The following is a 16,686-nucleotide window of genomic DNA, read 5'->3' on the forward strand; positions in this document are numbered from 1 at the left end:
ACTATTCACAGGACAGTAGAGAAAAAGCACGAGAGAGGGAAATTGGTGTCTAAAATAGGTCGATGTAAGGAGTGCCAAGCCAATTAAGTCTCTAATAGAAGTCATACATATATAAGGAAACAAATTAATCACAACATAAATGATCATGCTCATGTTAACCAATAATTAGCATCTAAAAATGTGTGTAGAAAGCCCATAATATCAGCCTTTCGCCCCGAAGGCTTGTATTATGAGAAAAGAGAAATTTTGGCCGACCCCCCCCCCCTCCCTGTGAATCCTTAATCCACCAGTACTATAAACACATTCTGAGAATGTGTTTTAGTACATGTACTAGCAAATTCACAAGAGGGTTGGGGAAATTCAGCCAAAATTGTGTGTGGCTAAAATAATTATAAAGAAAGGTCATCAGCAAAACTACGGGGTGGATGCAGACGAATTTTCATGTGATGACTAAAAAATATGCAGCTAAAGGAAAAAAAAAAAAAAGACGGCGGAGAGGGGCCAAGGCTAATTTGACTCCCCTCCCCCCCCCCACCAAAAAACAAACAAACAAACAAACACCACTGTTTTACAGCACCTTTCAAGGACTCTTAATTTTTTGTTTGTTAAAAACAAACGTCTCGAAGTAAAGAATTCCATATTGTAGGCGAAATGTAGACCGATACAGTGTATAAAGTGTACATCCCAAGCTATTAAAGAAAAAAAAAAACAGATTATGAATATCATTTAAAGTAAGAATTTCAGTGTGTTTAATCATCTTTAGTTGAGTTGCAAATGACATGTACATATTTAATAAGAGCAGTAAACTTCGAAGCGCCCCCAAGCCCTTCTATACTTAATTATTCATGTGTAAAGGTAGCGCCAGGGCACTCTGGTGGTCTAGTGGTTATGACGCTGGTCTAGTAATCCAGAGGTCGTGGGTTCGAATCCTGCTTGGGCTGCCTGTGATTTTTTTTTTCACAGCAGCCTACAAACTGCACACTGCAGTTGCGTGCGTTACTACGGATGGAGACAAATGAATAATCTATTATTTTAATATACGATGTTTGACATCCTTATTGCAATCACTTTCTTTAATCGTGAATTTAGAGACATAATGAATTATTATTAAAAGAACTCAAATTTCTGTATTTTGTTGTGAGTTTGCATGGGAACATACACGTATCATAATTTACAATTTTAGTTAGATAAAGAACATCTTATAACAGAACAGTCTAGTGATGGTTGAATAATTATGTCAATTTGTGAAAAGTCCTATCATTTACATGGAGTGCATGTTCCCATGTTTATAAGAATCATACGTGACACATTCAAAGTGGGTTGAAGACAACAAAATAATAAATAAAAGAATAAAGGAGAATAGAACTTAATCTGATTACAGCATCATCTAAATATTGCCAATGTGCACTTAGAAATCTATCAAGATTTATCACAAGGTTATGATTACCACACAAAACCTTCAAGATTTATTATCATGAAATACATACCAATGAACACTTAAAAAAATCTAACGTTCCACATCCACATGAAGCTTTCCTTGATATAAATGTCTCTCTGTAGTGTTATTAAAGTGTAGCAAAATTGTAATTATGACATCACAGAATGGAATGCATTGTTTTCACCTTCAATCTTAGGATCTCCTTTCATGTTTCCACTTTACAATCACATTTCACTGTAGATATACCGTCCTTATGTTGTCGCCCTTCATCCCAATTTCTCCCTTCTATCCTATCTGTAGATTGTCTTCTTTCCTAAGCCATTGTATTCACATTCCTTGATGATCAGCACGATGCTGTACTTTTTTCTTCTTCTCTGAAACAGTCCAGCTCTTCGCTACTGCATGGCATCAGTCATCTGAAAGAAAAGACAGAAATTAAGAACTTTCGATTAAAATCAAACATCATGATACAAGATACAACTTTCATTTTGAGAAAAAGAAATCAGCCAACTAAACTGTAGTTGAAATTATTTTGCTCTATTTATTTAAACATAAAACAAAACGGTATACAGGATCAAAGAATGTCAAAAAAATACTGCTGTTTTTGATGCATATTCAAATTGTCTCGCCTTTTACATATTTTAATGATGCAAGATCTTATGTCTAGCACTTAGTAAGTCTCATGTAGAATTTAAATTATTATTCACATGAATAAATCTGCATGTCCTTGTAAACAAGGCATTGCTTTGAAAAAGCTGAATTTTACTAATTGCATCTGGGAAAGAGTCTACGACAATCAAACTTGTTTATTATCAGAGACTTTAACATCTTAATAAGACCTAGACTCTACATTACCATTGTATTCACATCCGTTGGTGATATACACGACCCTGTACTTTTCCTTTTCTTTTCTGAGACAGTCCAGTTCTTCGCTACTACATGGCACCAGTCATCTGAAAGAAAAGAAAGAAATTAAGAACTTTTGATTAAAATCAAACATCATGGCACAAGATACAACTTTAATTTTGAGAAGAAAAAAAAAATCAGCCAACAAAACTGAAGTTGAAATTATTTTGCTCTATTTATATTAAACATAAAACAAAATGGTAGGCCTATGCAGGATCAAAGAATGTCAAAAAATGCTGCTGTTCGTATTTGATGCATATTCAAATTGTCTCTTCATTTACACATTTTACTGATGCAAGATATTATGTTTAGCACTTGGTATGTCTCATGTAGAAATTGAATCATCATTCACATGAATATAAATCTACATGTATTTGTAAACAAGGCATTGCATTGAAATAGCTGAATATTACTACATGTACCTGCATTTGGGAAACAGTCTATGACAATCAAACCTGTTTCTTATCAGAGACTGTAACATCTTAATTAGACCTAGACTCTACATTATCATTCAGCTTTTAAAGGTATTAACCATTCACCTATAAAACACTGGCATTGTCATGTGCATCATATTTCTTTGATACTGCACATATTTTCATGAAGTCTGCACAAGAATGCAAATGAAACACGTCTGCTGTTTGGTATTTATGAGAAAAAAAAATCACTAACCTGGAAGTCCTTGGCCTTAGAAATAACACGTGGCGAGTTAGTAGGAATTGACGTTAAAATAGAATAAGAATAGATCTACTAAATAGGCCTTTGCCTCATGAATGTCTGGTCTAATTATAGACTAAGTGAAGTCTAGACCTTTCACTTTTAAGTTACCAGTGGTTCACAAAATTTATATTATAGATCTAGACTACATCTAGATCTAGACATCTAATACTATTAGATCTTGGCAACTTTTGTCTTTGTGACACGAAATTAACACATCACGGATGATATTGCGGCGATATCCAACAGGATGACAGTACCACTATTACTGACTCAGTAAGTTGACATAGATAACTAACATCAACTTGTTAACGTACGTTAGAGATGGCACCATATACAAAAGCCGGTGACACTGACACTGACAGATCGAACGACTACGTTTAGACTAACGTTAAAGAGTTAGACTCGCCATCTCAGTAAGTCGGCCAAAGACAAAGTCAATACAGGGCTAAGTCAGTGTTACTGTTATGTTAGGCCTAACAAATGTTAACGGTTACTCGGTTAGGTTAGGTTTACCAGAACTCAAGAGTCCTGGTTAAATCAGTCGAGGGACATTTCTTAGAAGTCCTTCGATTCCAAGAATAAAAAGTGTGAAAGAACAAAGGGAAATAAGGAAAGAAGAAAGGACAAAAGATTATGTATGGCTGCTGTGGAAATCGACAGCGCCACTGTATCACTATCAATCAAGCGTAAATATATAAACGCCATTTGGTTGGGCCACATTCACAAGTTTTAGGGGAAAAAAGCCCCACCGCTGTGCTTAGGTACTCCACTCGAACTAACGTTAGACATACACTACACACAGTACGGTACTAGGGCTGAATTCACAAGTATACTTTAACACTGCACTGTACAGGAAAGCCACCTAACCTGTAGAGTACTCGTAGTGTTTAGGTAGTATCACTAGACCACATACTGTCATAGATGACATCTACACCAACGCTGCACACTGGCACTGGTCCGACGGTCCCTGACCAGAAAAAATCACTGTTGGACACTGACCAGTAACTTTTTCAGGAATGGACCAGTAAAGATTGGGGGAAAAAATGGGTGGACTCTACCTACTATTACCACTAGTCTAGATGTAGATCTAGAGCTAGACTACCGTGTACCGGTATGGCTCTGAACTGTGTTAATTTGACTTGGTCTTAGACTTCAGCTGATCTTAGTTTTAGTAACTGGTACCGGTATTACAAGTAAAGTCTTAACTTAGACTTAATAGTTAGACTTGAAAGTAAAAGTCTAACATGTCTAACTTTATTCTTTACTCTTCCTTTGAGTTTTACTGTTAGACTTTTTTTTTTTGTTTAGTACGCCTACTTTGTCAATCTCATGATTTCATTTTCAACTCAAAAGTCAAGGCTTTAAATAGTGTCTTCGAGACTTTGAAATCTTGCAATCTGCATGTCTTGCACACAGACGTTACGACTACAGTACTCAGTAGTCTCAGAAGTAACGACATAAGTTGAAAAGAAACAATAAATAATATGATTTGGGATCTAATTTGAAATTGTATGGCGTTTACAGACTAGGCTTCATAAGCATCACGCGATTGAATACATGGGACTACACACTACCGCAATTAATGGTTATGGTAGTCCAACTGAAACTGTTATTTTGAGCATGATTTTAATAGGATTATAGCTTACCATTCACTTCACTCGTGGACAGTGGGCTGGCTTAGGCCGTCATTCATCTTTCAGAAGGTTTGGTTCTCACTCTGAGATCTGGATTAGGGCCAAAACCTAATTCTAGGCCAGTAAGTTGAACAAAGCTCAAAGTAACGCAACTGCGACAGTTCGTGAAACCCGCATTGCTCTTCACCGTAGCAATTCGGGTTTTACGAACCGGCGTATCTTTCGTGCGTCGGTTCGTGAAACTCCTTTTTCTCAATTTCTCGATATTTCGAGTACCGTCGTTTTTTTCTTTCTTTGATAAAATTAAGAATAATTAATTTTGTGATCTAAAATTTTGGGATTCGGTAGAGTTTTGAAAGCACTTTCATTTGGTACCAATATCTCGATTTTGAAAATTTTGACCAAAATCGAAATAGCGTCAGTTCGTGAAAACGCCGACGAAATATGGACTTATCGGTTTTTGCGAACAAACTCTTCATTTGCATCCCATAGAATTGTGTGCAAGTACAAGTAAACGGTAAAGTCATGCTGTATTTTTTTTTCTAATATGGCTCTTCATGGTAAAAGGCCAATTTGAACATGATCAGGAGTTGTATTTTTATTTGTAACATTGCATGTAAATCAATAATCTAAATTTTAGCTGTGAAAATCACTTTCGTATCTATCCTTTTAGTATTAATTCATGATTCATTAGTTATTGTGCATACAATTTAACGCAATTCTACATAAAGTTATGCATACAAAATGCAGATTATCTTGTATTACTTGTCTTTTATTTGTTTTTTATTATCTTTCCCGTTGCTTGCAGGGCATTATTTCGTTAGAGTTGTTCGGGTCGCTAAAGGATATCATTTAATGGGATGCTCCATTAAAATCAACAGACTCCTTGACATAGTATCATGCCCAATAATTTGTGACACATTTTGATTCATTGCAACTATTAACAGTAATTATTCATAGAAACTGGAATTTTATGACTTTATTGAACTGGTATGAAATTATAGTTGTCTCGGAGGCGATGGTCGAAAGAATGAAGTAGGTTCCTACTTCAATCTCGATATCAACACAATGTATATCACTGTGAGGTCTGCCGATGTCACCAGTGTTCATAACCCGACTGCAACAGCAGGCAATTAATAAAAAATGATGGTGTCATGTTATGACTATCTTTTTTTTCTTACTTGTTACGTTTCCACTTTTCCCAATCAAAATGATACTATAGGTACTCGATATTGCTTGGCATCTCAGTACATTGTGTTATAAGCTGTGAATGATACGTATAAGAGAGAGTCTGCAGATCAGATTATCAAGTTGTTAACGAATCATGTTAAATCGGTTCTGGGGCAAGTAAATCCTGGATGATCCCCTGACCCTTAATCCAAATCCTGAACCTAATTCTAACTCTATAACCCAAACTATAACATATTTTTGGGGTGTTTTGGGAAGCGATGGTCGAAAGAAAGAAGAACTTCAATCTGGAAAGAAACACAATTTATATCACTGTGATGTCGATGTCAGCATGGTAATTATATCAAAAATTATTGTGTCATAGTATGAGCTACTATTTAGTTCTTGCGTTTTCACTTTTCCAAATTTAGATAACATCTTAGGTACTCGATAATAATGCTTGACATCTCGATATATTATGCGTTACAAACTGCGAGTATGAAGGGGAGATCCCACAGATCAGAAATGAGCAGTTAACGAATCGTATTGAATTAGATCAATCGCCGTATAAAGGCCCTTGTTTTTTGTTTGTTTGTTTTTGTTTTTGTTTTGTTTTGTGTATGTTCAGGTTTATTTGTTAAGAGTGCCCTTAGGTGATTTCTGGACCGTGGCGTGAATTTTGTTTGTTTGTTTGTTTGTTTTGTCCGCAACCTTTTGACAACCAATTTCCAACCAATGAAAGGCACACTGCCAACCGTTTGCCAAGTTGTCGCCGACCGGATTAAAATAAACTGTGTCTGAAAAACTGCTCAATGTCTACGTCCACGTGCCAAGTTTGTTTGTGACCATACAATATGAACATAGTAAGTGTGAGTGAAGTGTCGGAACAAACGCAACTATATCTCAGTCGAATAATAGTGACGGTAGTGTGCTTCAGAGACTAAAGGGTAAAAACAGTCTTGTTTTTGTTCCAGAGCGCTGTAGGAACATCAGAAACAAAAAGGGAGTAAAACCCGTTGCGGACGAGTCAAGAGTACACCTGGGCAAGCTAACATGGGAGATGCGTGTTGTTGTAAAATCAAACCGTCCTCAAAGGGTTGAGACGCACACCAGTCGGCCAGTCGCCTATTCATCATCATCATCATCATCATCATCATCATCATCAGTTGTTGTTGTTGTTGTTGTTGCTGTTGTTGTTGTTGTTGTTGTTGTTGTTGTTGCTGCTGTTGTTGCCAAAGATCGGTAACTGTTGAGTGACCGGTCTGAATGGTCTTGTTTCTTATGGAATTAGGGAGAAACTCAGATGCTAAAGACAAAAGAGTGTGCTTTGATGACTATTTTAGACGTAATGGTACTATACCTACAACTAATACAGAATTTATGAAATTCTTGCCTCGTCGATATGACAAATCCCTCTTCTTTACACCAAGAAATAGAACCGAAGTTTGAGCTTGCAATGAATTTACTCGAGGTCTTGACATTAAAGCACGAAAATTGTAAAGCAAATTAGCAGTGGTAAACTGTAAACGACGCAAGAAAAAAAAATACAACTAAACCAGTGTACATGTACAAATACTGTACGTATACTAGCATACTTCTGTTCATCTTTACCCTTCCATAGTGTCGGAAAGACATGTTTACAATAAATATGTACATAATATGGTGTGTTTCAATGAAAGAAAAAATATCTACTGACCTAAATAGATTCAGTACTTTCATGCAATTGCTATACGTTAGAGCGATGGGTGCATTTTCTGAAGAAATGTTTGTCATCGGAAAATTATGGATCTAAAGACAAGCTTTTGGCGATAATGGTTGCAGATTTTTCATACTGCAAGAACTTTTAAACCTACAAACATCATTGACTCAAGGCCCTTAGACCAAGTTGATTCACCAATAAGGGCTGCAAGAAATTCTGGTCTTGGTTTTCTGTTTCAGGCTTTCTAATGGCTTATGGTGTCGCTCCGATTTTTTTTTTTTTTTTAATCGTTACTGTTTACAAAAGATCGTTGACCCTTCGCGACTTGCATGATGATTTCACTGAATTTAAACGATGGAATCAAATCCAAATTCATATCAGTAATTTGGAGCACGTGAATAGGTGACGTAAGAAAATGATGGCGATAACGTTGATGATAAAGACAATTGCTTACTTCCGTCATGTTCTCCATTGCTGACGGATGGACGTGCACAAAGGTACATCAGCAACAAGAAGAGAGACCAGTCTCGTGAGGATGAGGACGCCATAACAACCATTCTCCCCAAAGTTGTTTTTCCCTTCCCGTCTCTGATTGTCAGTGGTTGGAAAAGAAAACACGCATGTCACTCGAAAGAAGATGCATTAAACGTTAGAACTCAACATCTTCGGGAACTCACCGATTCGAAAAATGACGCATGGATGACAAGGAAATGTAGTATAAGTATACATTACGAAGAGGGACGACCTATCCTTTCCCGTTTATTGTTAAAGCGAGCGCGGGGCGTCAGGTAAAGGTGCGTGGTCCCGGTGTTTTAGTCAAATGCGTACGCGGGCGCACGGCGCAAGTTTCCTATAGAGACCTACGCTATCGACTCCTCTTTAGCGCTTACGCTTTGGCCCACTTCCCCGAGTCCGAAGAAGTCCGATTCACTGAAGTCAGTGGTCGGATCACAGTTCGGCTCATGATTCGGCTGAGGGGGATGACAGCTTTAGCAAACGTCTTTTGTGATGTCATAATAACAAGCACATATGCACGCACCCTGGCATTACTACAGACTGCGCGATGCGCAGAGAAGACAACGAAGGCAACGTTACTTAGCAACAGCTACGCACTTTACTCTTGATGACTGCTCAACTTCGGTAATCTTCGAATCAATGCTAACGGTGATCGGCAGTATCATCAACCGCGCCCTCTGCACTACCGGGACTATGCCCCTTTAAAGGTGCATGGTCCCGGTGTTTTAGTCAAATGCGTACGCGGGCGCACGGCGCAAGTTTCCTACAGAGACCTACGCTATCGACTTCTCTTTGGCGCTTACGCTTTGTCCCACTTTCCCGAGTCCGAAGAAGTCCGATTCAGTGTAGTCAGTGGTCCCATCACAGTTCGGCTCATGACTCGGCTGAGGAGGATGACAGCTTTAGCAAACTTCTTTTGTGATGTCACAATAACAAGCACGTATGCACGCACCCAGGCATTACTACAGACTGCGCGATGCGCAAAGAAGACAACAAAGGCAACGTTACTTAGCAACAGCTACGCACTTTACTCTTGATGACTGCTCAACTTCGGTAATCTTCGTATCAATGCTAACGATGATCGGCAGTATCATGAACAGCGTCATCTACACTACCGGGACTATGCCCCTTTAAAGGAAAAACCTTAGAAAGGGGGCGGGAGTATGCAATTTTCCGACTAAGGAAGAAGTTGGTATTGTAGAATCCACTTAGGAAAGAATTTTAGGAAAATATTTAGGAAAGCTCCACCCCTGTCGTAAGTACGTTGCTAAGAATAGCAAGCTGCAAACATCGTGATAGGCGCGCTTGTAATTCACTGCGCGTACATGTACTTTGATGCGCGAAATGAGCGTAAGCTGAGAACGGGGACATGCTGCGTACACGTGTATTTGACCCTACGTCATAGTAATATGCGATTGTCGTTGGTTAGTTCCTTATGATGGGGTATTTGGTATTGGCTTAAGGGGGCATAATCCCGGTAGTATAGATGGCGCTGTTGATGATACTGCCGATCACCGTTAGCATTGATACGAAGATTACCGAAGTTGAACTGTCATCAAGAGTAAAGTGCGTAGGTGTTGCTAAGTAACGTTGTCTTTGTTGTCTTCTCTGCGCATCGCGCAGTCTGTAGTAATGCCAGGGTGCGTGCATATGTGCTTGTTATTATGACATCACGAAAGAAGTTTGCTAAAGCTGTCATCCCCTCAGCCGAATCATGAGCCGAACTGTGATCCGACCACTGACTTCAGTGAATCGGACTTCTTCGGACTCGAGAAAGTGGGCCAAAGCGTAAGCGCTAAAGAGGAGTCAATAGCGTAGGTCTCTATAGGAAACTTGCTCCGTGCGCCCGCGTACGCATTTGACTAAAACACCGAGACCATGCACCTTTAAGAAAGGATGTGGGTGGGGATAAGGATGTCCTAATTTGTATTACGAAGTCCCTAGAAAAAAAAAAATCAGAATACCAATTTTGTCTTTCCTTGGCACTTTCTAAGTTTCTGACTTTATAGAAAGAAACTTAGAAAGACACTCAGGAAGAATTTCAAAATACCACCTCTAGAATCTGATTCGTATTTGACTAGCCCAAGATCTTGACATAGTTAGTTACTGGTTAGACAATGTTAGATGTAGTCGGCAAAACGATGAGGTATGTAAAACAAATATTAACTGGTCTGTATTCGGATGGTGGTGGAGATTAATTGTCACTCCCTTGGTGCTTTTCATATCGACCCTTCTATCGCCCAACGGCTAACGCCTCGGGGTAATAGAAGGGTCGGTATAAAAAGCACCTTGGGTGTGGTAATTTCCACCATCATCCTCATAAGAAGTCAAGTATTATTATTAAATCCGCCAAGGGAGGAAGTAATGTTTTCGTTACCGTTTGTTTGTTTGCCGTGTGCAAAATAACTCACAAAGTTGTGAACCGATTTAGATGAAACTTGCAGGAAAATTTGAGAACAGGAACAGTTGATCAAATTTTGGTAGTGATCCGGAAACGTTTATGGATTTTTATGAGAGAATTCTCGATATTTTGGCAGGTAGGGTCAATGAACTTGGGAGTTCAAGCTGCGTATTTTTGAGGTTTTCATACGCGCACTAAAGCGCGTGCTCTACTGCGAGGCGCGCCGCGCAGCTGAGGGCTTATGACGTAACAAAGACTTCTTTATTGGGAAATTTGGCGATTTTTCTTTTTTTTAATAGCATGCATACGTATGGGTGGAAATCACAAGATCATTGGTGGAAGTGGCTGCTTGGCGGAGGTCTGCGCTCTCAGAGTCCTATTTCTAGTTTTGTTTTGATTTTTTTTTTTTTTTTGCTTAAGTTTCATCTACTCAAGTTACAAAATGAGAGCGGAGAGAGACAGACGCTTAATTTGAAACTTGTTTGTGGTTTCTGTCGAACTGAACGCAACACTATATCAGTCCCACTTCAAGCAAATCAAGGGGCCAGGGAAAAAGGAGCCGGGGCTTTGATCATTTTTTGTTTCGAATATCCAATACATTTGAAGCACTGAAGCCAATAATAAAGATTTGGGCATCCGGCCTGATCAACAATTATTCAGGGTCTGCGAGGTTTGACAATTGTAATTCAATTCTGTAAGATTTCCTACACAGACATCGCGTTATTACACTTTTGTAAAAAGGGATGTCTATATAGGCCCTACAACCTTTAAGAGTGTCGTGGCGCCATATTGTCTCTTGAATAAAAATATTGTGAGAAGGATGTGTTTCAATGTCAGTCAAAATCACAACTGTTGTCGAGTTATTAAAAGGTGAGTAAAAGGAACCAAGAAAATAAACATCATAAGTTACTATGCCTATGGTGTCTACATAATAAATTTTCTTCTTGTTTTTATTTACTGTTGTCAGGATTCCCCCGGGTGGAAATTCACTTAAGTATGACTAATTTGAAGCATGACTAATTTGAAGCATATACATTATTTATATTAAACACATTATTACAATGTATGGACACTCAATGATCAAATGCAGATAATAACTAGAACTTGATCACATCCAATCTAAAATGAAAGGGGAAAGCAGCATAACATCATTACACAATGCTTTGTGGGAGCTGGTAACAATGTCTTCAAATTATGGTGGCCTCCTTATGATAATGCTGTAGTACACGTCTATTGCAACCCAGTGTCCCCTATTCTAAAGTCAAAAACTCTGTTTATAAACATAACTTGAAACTTATTTCTTTTTTAGTCTGTATTTATCGATCAAACGTTACTAAGTTCATCAATAATCTCTGTTTATATAACTCTTTCTATATAGACTTTGTTTATCAGGCTTATAGAAGTTTTTTACATGACGAAATTAGTTTATCATAAAAAAGAAATATATTTGCTCGACAATAAACATTTTGACTGAAAAACTTTAAATTCATTATGGAACAGTTGGTTTGCCATATGGTAAACCAAATTTGATAAAAAAAATAAGGTTCATCGATCGATACATTTAATTCATGGCATAAGAACGTATTTTTTCGGTTGATAATCATTGCTAGTTTTTCGAGTCATAAACCTAGGTCATCGCCGATGAACTGATTGTATCGCCTTTGTGGAACATTTGGTGTGCCATAAACGTTACCATGTCTGCTACATTTTTTTTTTTTTTTTTACCATTCAGTATAAATAATATGATTAAAGTTTCTTTTTATAAATGTTTATAAGTAGGCCTACATTCTAGGTCATGTGTCTGTTTTGTCATTGTGAATGAGAGCAACCGAATCACTTTGCGATCAAGTGCTTCAAAATGTCTTTACCTAAAAACATCTAAGCGTTTTAATAGGGGAAACACCTTTAAAGTCGGCACTCTTGTTACAGCCTGAAACCAACACTTCACAACTGCTACAGAGCAGGGATTTTGGACAGCGTGTTCAACGCAAAGACGCCTTCCGCGCCAGTTCGAACTCAGAGTACTCAAGGTACACACATTATCAATCAGCTGGAAGAAGCATCCATGCCCTGGTACTATACACTGCTAAACCAATACACTACTAAACATTACACAACTCCGCTTGACAATTAGAGTGCGTTCGGTTATAAAGGAATCATAATCTGTCTTTCATCAAGGAAATGATTTATCAGTTTTTAGGTCTTTCCCTCGGTCTTATTAAGAAGTGAAAGCAAGATCTTAATTAAGAGTGAAAAATAAACATTGTCAATATAAGAAGTCCCGAATATGCTTGGGCTGAGAGAATGAAATGAACACGCATTCTTAAACTTAGAATTTCACCAACGATACGATGCTTAGTGTTTTAAAAGAATTATTATCATTTTGTGGGACTGCATACATCAAAGCTGCCATCTGTTTACAATTTGTGATGATTGGTGATATCTTATTTCTATAAACAAGCAAAATATTGGTAAACATGAGTGCAATTTTAGCGACATTCAGACCTTCGCAACGGTTGGAAAACTGACCAATGACGAGCTACCAGCCGCACTCTCTGGCGATGTCATATGCATCGGTATGCAAATCACCACACGAAAGTGAAAATCGTGCCTGCGGCGGTCAAGACCATAGCGTGCATGCAACTAGTACGCATGTACATAAAAAGTATTGTGGAATACTACTCCGTGTACCATGTATAATGTCGTACTCACTTTTGGATTTTCTATGATAGCCCTCTCGGCATGACAACCTGCGTACCATTATTGACATATAAGCCAGTTCGGATTTAGCTCATTTAGCTCATGGGCACATTGGTCCGAATGACCTTTCTTTTTTTTTTTCTCAGTCGGTTAAGGGGCTCTTCACTCGTTTTCAGAGCGACATAATGCATAAGCTTTACGTAACGATTTACACATTTATGGTATTTATCAATCCTGCTTAAACAAAGAATGAACTCGCATAGACCAGATGACCAGAATGATCCGTCAATTAACACTTGGGAAAGCATCTATTTCATTATCTTACATTGAATGTAAGAACAACCTCTTTCTATCGATATTGCCAAATACCACTTTTGTTGTTTGCTGTCAGGTGGATGTGCTGGCAAGCAGCATTTATAAGGATTACATGAATAATCATTATACATAATAATACACAGTGGCGTAACTACGGGGGGGCATGGGGGGGGGGGGGGGCACGTGCCCCCCCAATCCGCTGGTAAAAAAAAAGAAAAAAAAAGAAAAAAAAAAACCCTACCAAAATGGTAATTCAAGGGTTAGTAAACTGCTTTTGAAATCGACATGAAAGGGTGATCAAGCAAAAATATATTTTTCTAAGATTTCTTTTAACCATACAATTAATGAGGTACTTATAGTGAAACATTGTTCAAAAAGCCCGGAGACGACAAAAGATTGTGATTCAGCTTGATTCCTGGTTGGTATTTTGAATATAAGCAGGATGTGCGCAGTGTACTCAGAACATCGGAACGGCAAAAAGAGTCGCTGCAATGTTGCGCAATGTGATGTAGGTTGTACACATTTGCTATCAAAGCTAGATCATTAATTTTGCAGTGTTGCTTTACATACTCGTCTATATTAAAATGCCTTGCATTGCCAATAATAAGACTTGACCTTGGCTATTTCCTAACTTTTCCATCTACAATGTATTTGAAACACACACACTCACAAACACAAGCAATTAGGGGATGCTCTATATAAAGTGCAGATTTTGGACATCCTTCTCCCGCTTGGTCACTTCGACGCCCCCTCGCTGGTCAAACCTCCCCCAATCATGAACATAAACCGACACCCTTGACTACCAGTGGTGGATCCAGGGGGCGCACCGGGCGCCCCCTCCCTCCAAAGCGAAAAAAAAAAAATATACATGATATTGTAGCTACAAACGACAGTTTTGGACTGTAAAATGTCAATATTTTCAAGCTCGCTCGCTTCGCTCGCTCGCATTTAACCGTTATATGCCATTCTCCTGATGTTATTGCCAGTATTAATGCCAGCAGTTGCGCCCGGTGCGCCCCCCCCCCCCGAATTTCCAAAGCGAAAAAATATAGCTAAAAAACGGCAGTTTGGGGACTGTAAAATGTCAAAATTTTAAAGCTCGCTCGCTTCGCTCGCTCGCATTTAATCGTTATGCCATTCTCCTGATTTTGCTGCCAGTATTAATGCCAGCAGTTGCGCCCTGTGCGCCCCCTCCCCTTAATTTCCAAAGCGAAAAAATATAGCTACAAACGGCAGTTTTGGGACCGTAAAATGTCAACATTTTCAAGCTCGCTCGCTTCGCTCGCTCGCATTTAATCGTTATGCCATTCTCCTGATGTTGCTGTCAGTAATTGCCAGCAGTTGCGCCCGGTGCGCCCCCTCCCCTTAATTTCCAAAGCGAAAAAATATAGCTACAAACGGCAGTTTTGGGACCGTAAAATGTCAAAATTTTAAAGCTCGCTTGCTTCGCTCGCTCGCATTCAATCGTTATGCCATTCTCCTGATGTTGCTGTCAGTAATTGCCAGCAGTTGCGCCCGGTGCGCCCCCTCCCCTTAATTTCCAAACCGAAAAAATATAGCTACAAATGGCAGTTTTGGGACTGTAAAATGTCAAAATTTTCAAGCTCGCTCGCTTCGCTCGCTCGCATTTAATCGTTATGCCATTCTCCTGATTTTGCTGCCAGTATTAATGCCAGCAGTTGCGCCATGTGCGCCCCCTCCCCTTAATTTCCAAAGCGAAAAAATAAAGCTACAAACGGCAGTTTTGGGACCGTAAAATGTCAACATTTTCAAGCTCGCTCGCTTTGCTCGCTCGCATTCAATCGTTATGCCATTCTCCTGATGTTGCTGTCAGTAATTGCCAGCAGTTGCGCCCGGTGCGCCCCTTCCCCTTAATTTCCAAAGCGAAAAAATATAGCTACAAACGGCAGTCTGGGGACTGTAAAATGTCAAAATTTTCAAGCTCGCTCGCTTCGCTCGCTCGCATTTAATCGTTATGCCATTCTCCTGATGTTACTGCCAGCAACTGCCAGCAGTTGCGCCCGATGCAACCCCCTTAATTTCAAAAGCAAACAAATATATATATATAATATAGCTAAAAACGGCAGTTTGGGGACTGTAAAATGTCAAAATTTTCAAGCTCGCTCGCTTCGCTCGCTCGCATTTAATCGTTATGCCATTCTCCTGATGTTACTGCCAGCAACTGCCACCAGTTGCGCCCGGTGCAACCCCCTTAATTTCAAAAGCAAACAAATATATATAATTATATATATATATATATATATATATATATATATATAGCCAAAAACGGCAGTTTGGGGACTGTAAAATGTCAAATTTTGAAGCTCGCTCGCTCCGCTCGCTCGCATTTAATTGTACCGTTATGCAATTCTGATGTTGCTGCCATGAGGTGCCCCCCCAATGTCTTGACCCACGGTACGCCACTGATAATACATCACACACGCTTATCCCAGTGACTTTAAAAACCAACGTGCCTGTTGGTCCGAATGACCTTTTTTCTGCTCATGCGCAGAGTGGAACTCCGAACTGGCTTATTGACATCCACCGACGAGTCCTGGGGCACACCAGAAATCGGCAAATTGAATACATTCAAAGTGAATCTTCTTCGTGTTCCTGCGTGTGATGTATGTGAATGTTTGTGTGTCTTGTGTGTTATTATAACAACAGGTTGTAGTTGCTTGAAGGGTTTTACTGTCATGAATTGTATTCTGGTATTATAAAATCGGTAAAAAAAAATACATGGCCAAGAACAAACCGAATACAGGATGTAGGCCTTCTGTATACAAACAACGCAAGAGTCGATAATGCCATTCTATCGAAATCGTATTCATCATGGCGAAACACAGCGTCACATGTGCGCGTATTATGCGGGAGAATGTTTTGAATAGACCAGCTGGCAAGAGTATCAGGACAAGGTTATATTGTATCTCCATCAATAGACAGGATGTAGATATAAAAGCATTCCTAGATAGACGCACTTGTATAAAGACACAACTAAAAGGTCGGGGGATTATGAACATAATAAAGAAGGTCAAGGGTCGATTATTGAATTTGTTTTTTCCTGTAACGGTCTGTAGAATGCATTGTAGTAACGTGCTTCCAAAATATTACGCAACCTTTATTTTATAGACCCCAATGATTTTACGAGTCGAACGTGCAAGTTCTGATGTGTTTGTATTATAGAAAACAAACT

At 39.0% G+C, this 16,686-nt stretch overlaps 1 long non-coding RNA gene across 1 annotated transcript; it reads right to left on the reverse strand.

Moving 5' to 3' along the window:
• Window positions 1–359: 359 nt before the first annotated feature.
• On the reverse strand, window positions 360–5,051 carry LOC140234165 (uncharacterized). Its single transcript, XR_011901592.1, has 3 exons — window positions 4,708–5,051; window positions 2,294–2,391; window positions 360–1,854 (listed from the first exon to the last, which is right to left on the reverse strand). It is a non-coding gene; the product is annotated as an uncharacterized lncRNA (long non-coding RNA).
• Window positions 5,052–16,686: the final 11,635 nt, after the last annotated feature.

This window comes from Diadema setosum, chromosome 10 (assembly GCF_964275005.1).
Source record: "Diadema setosum chromosome 10, eeDiaSeto1, whole genome shotgun sequence".
NCBI classification, from domain to species: domain Eukaryota; kingdom Metazoa; phylum Echinodermata; class Echinoidea; order Diadematoida; family Diadematidae; genus Diadema; species Diadema setosum.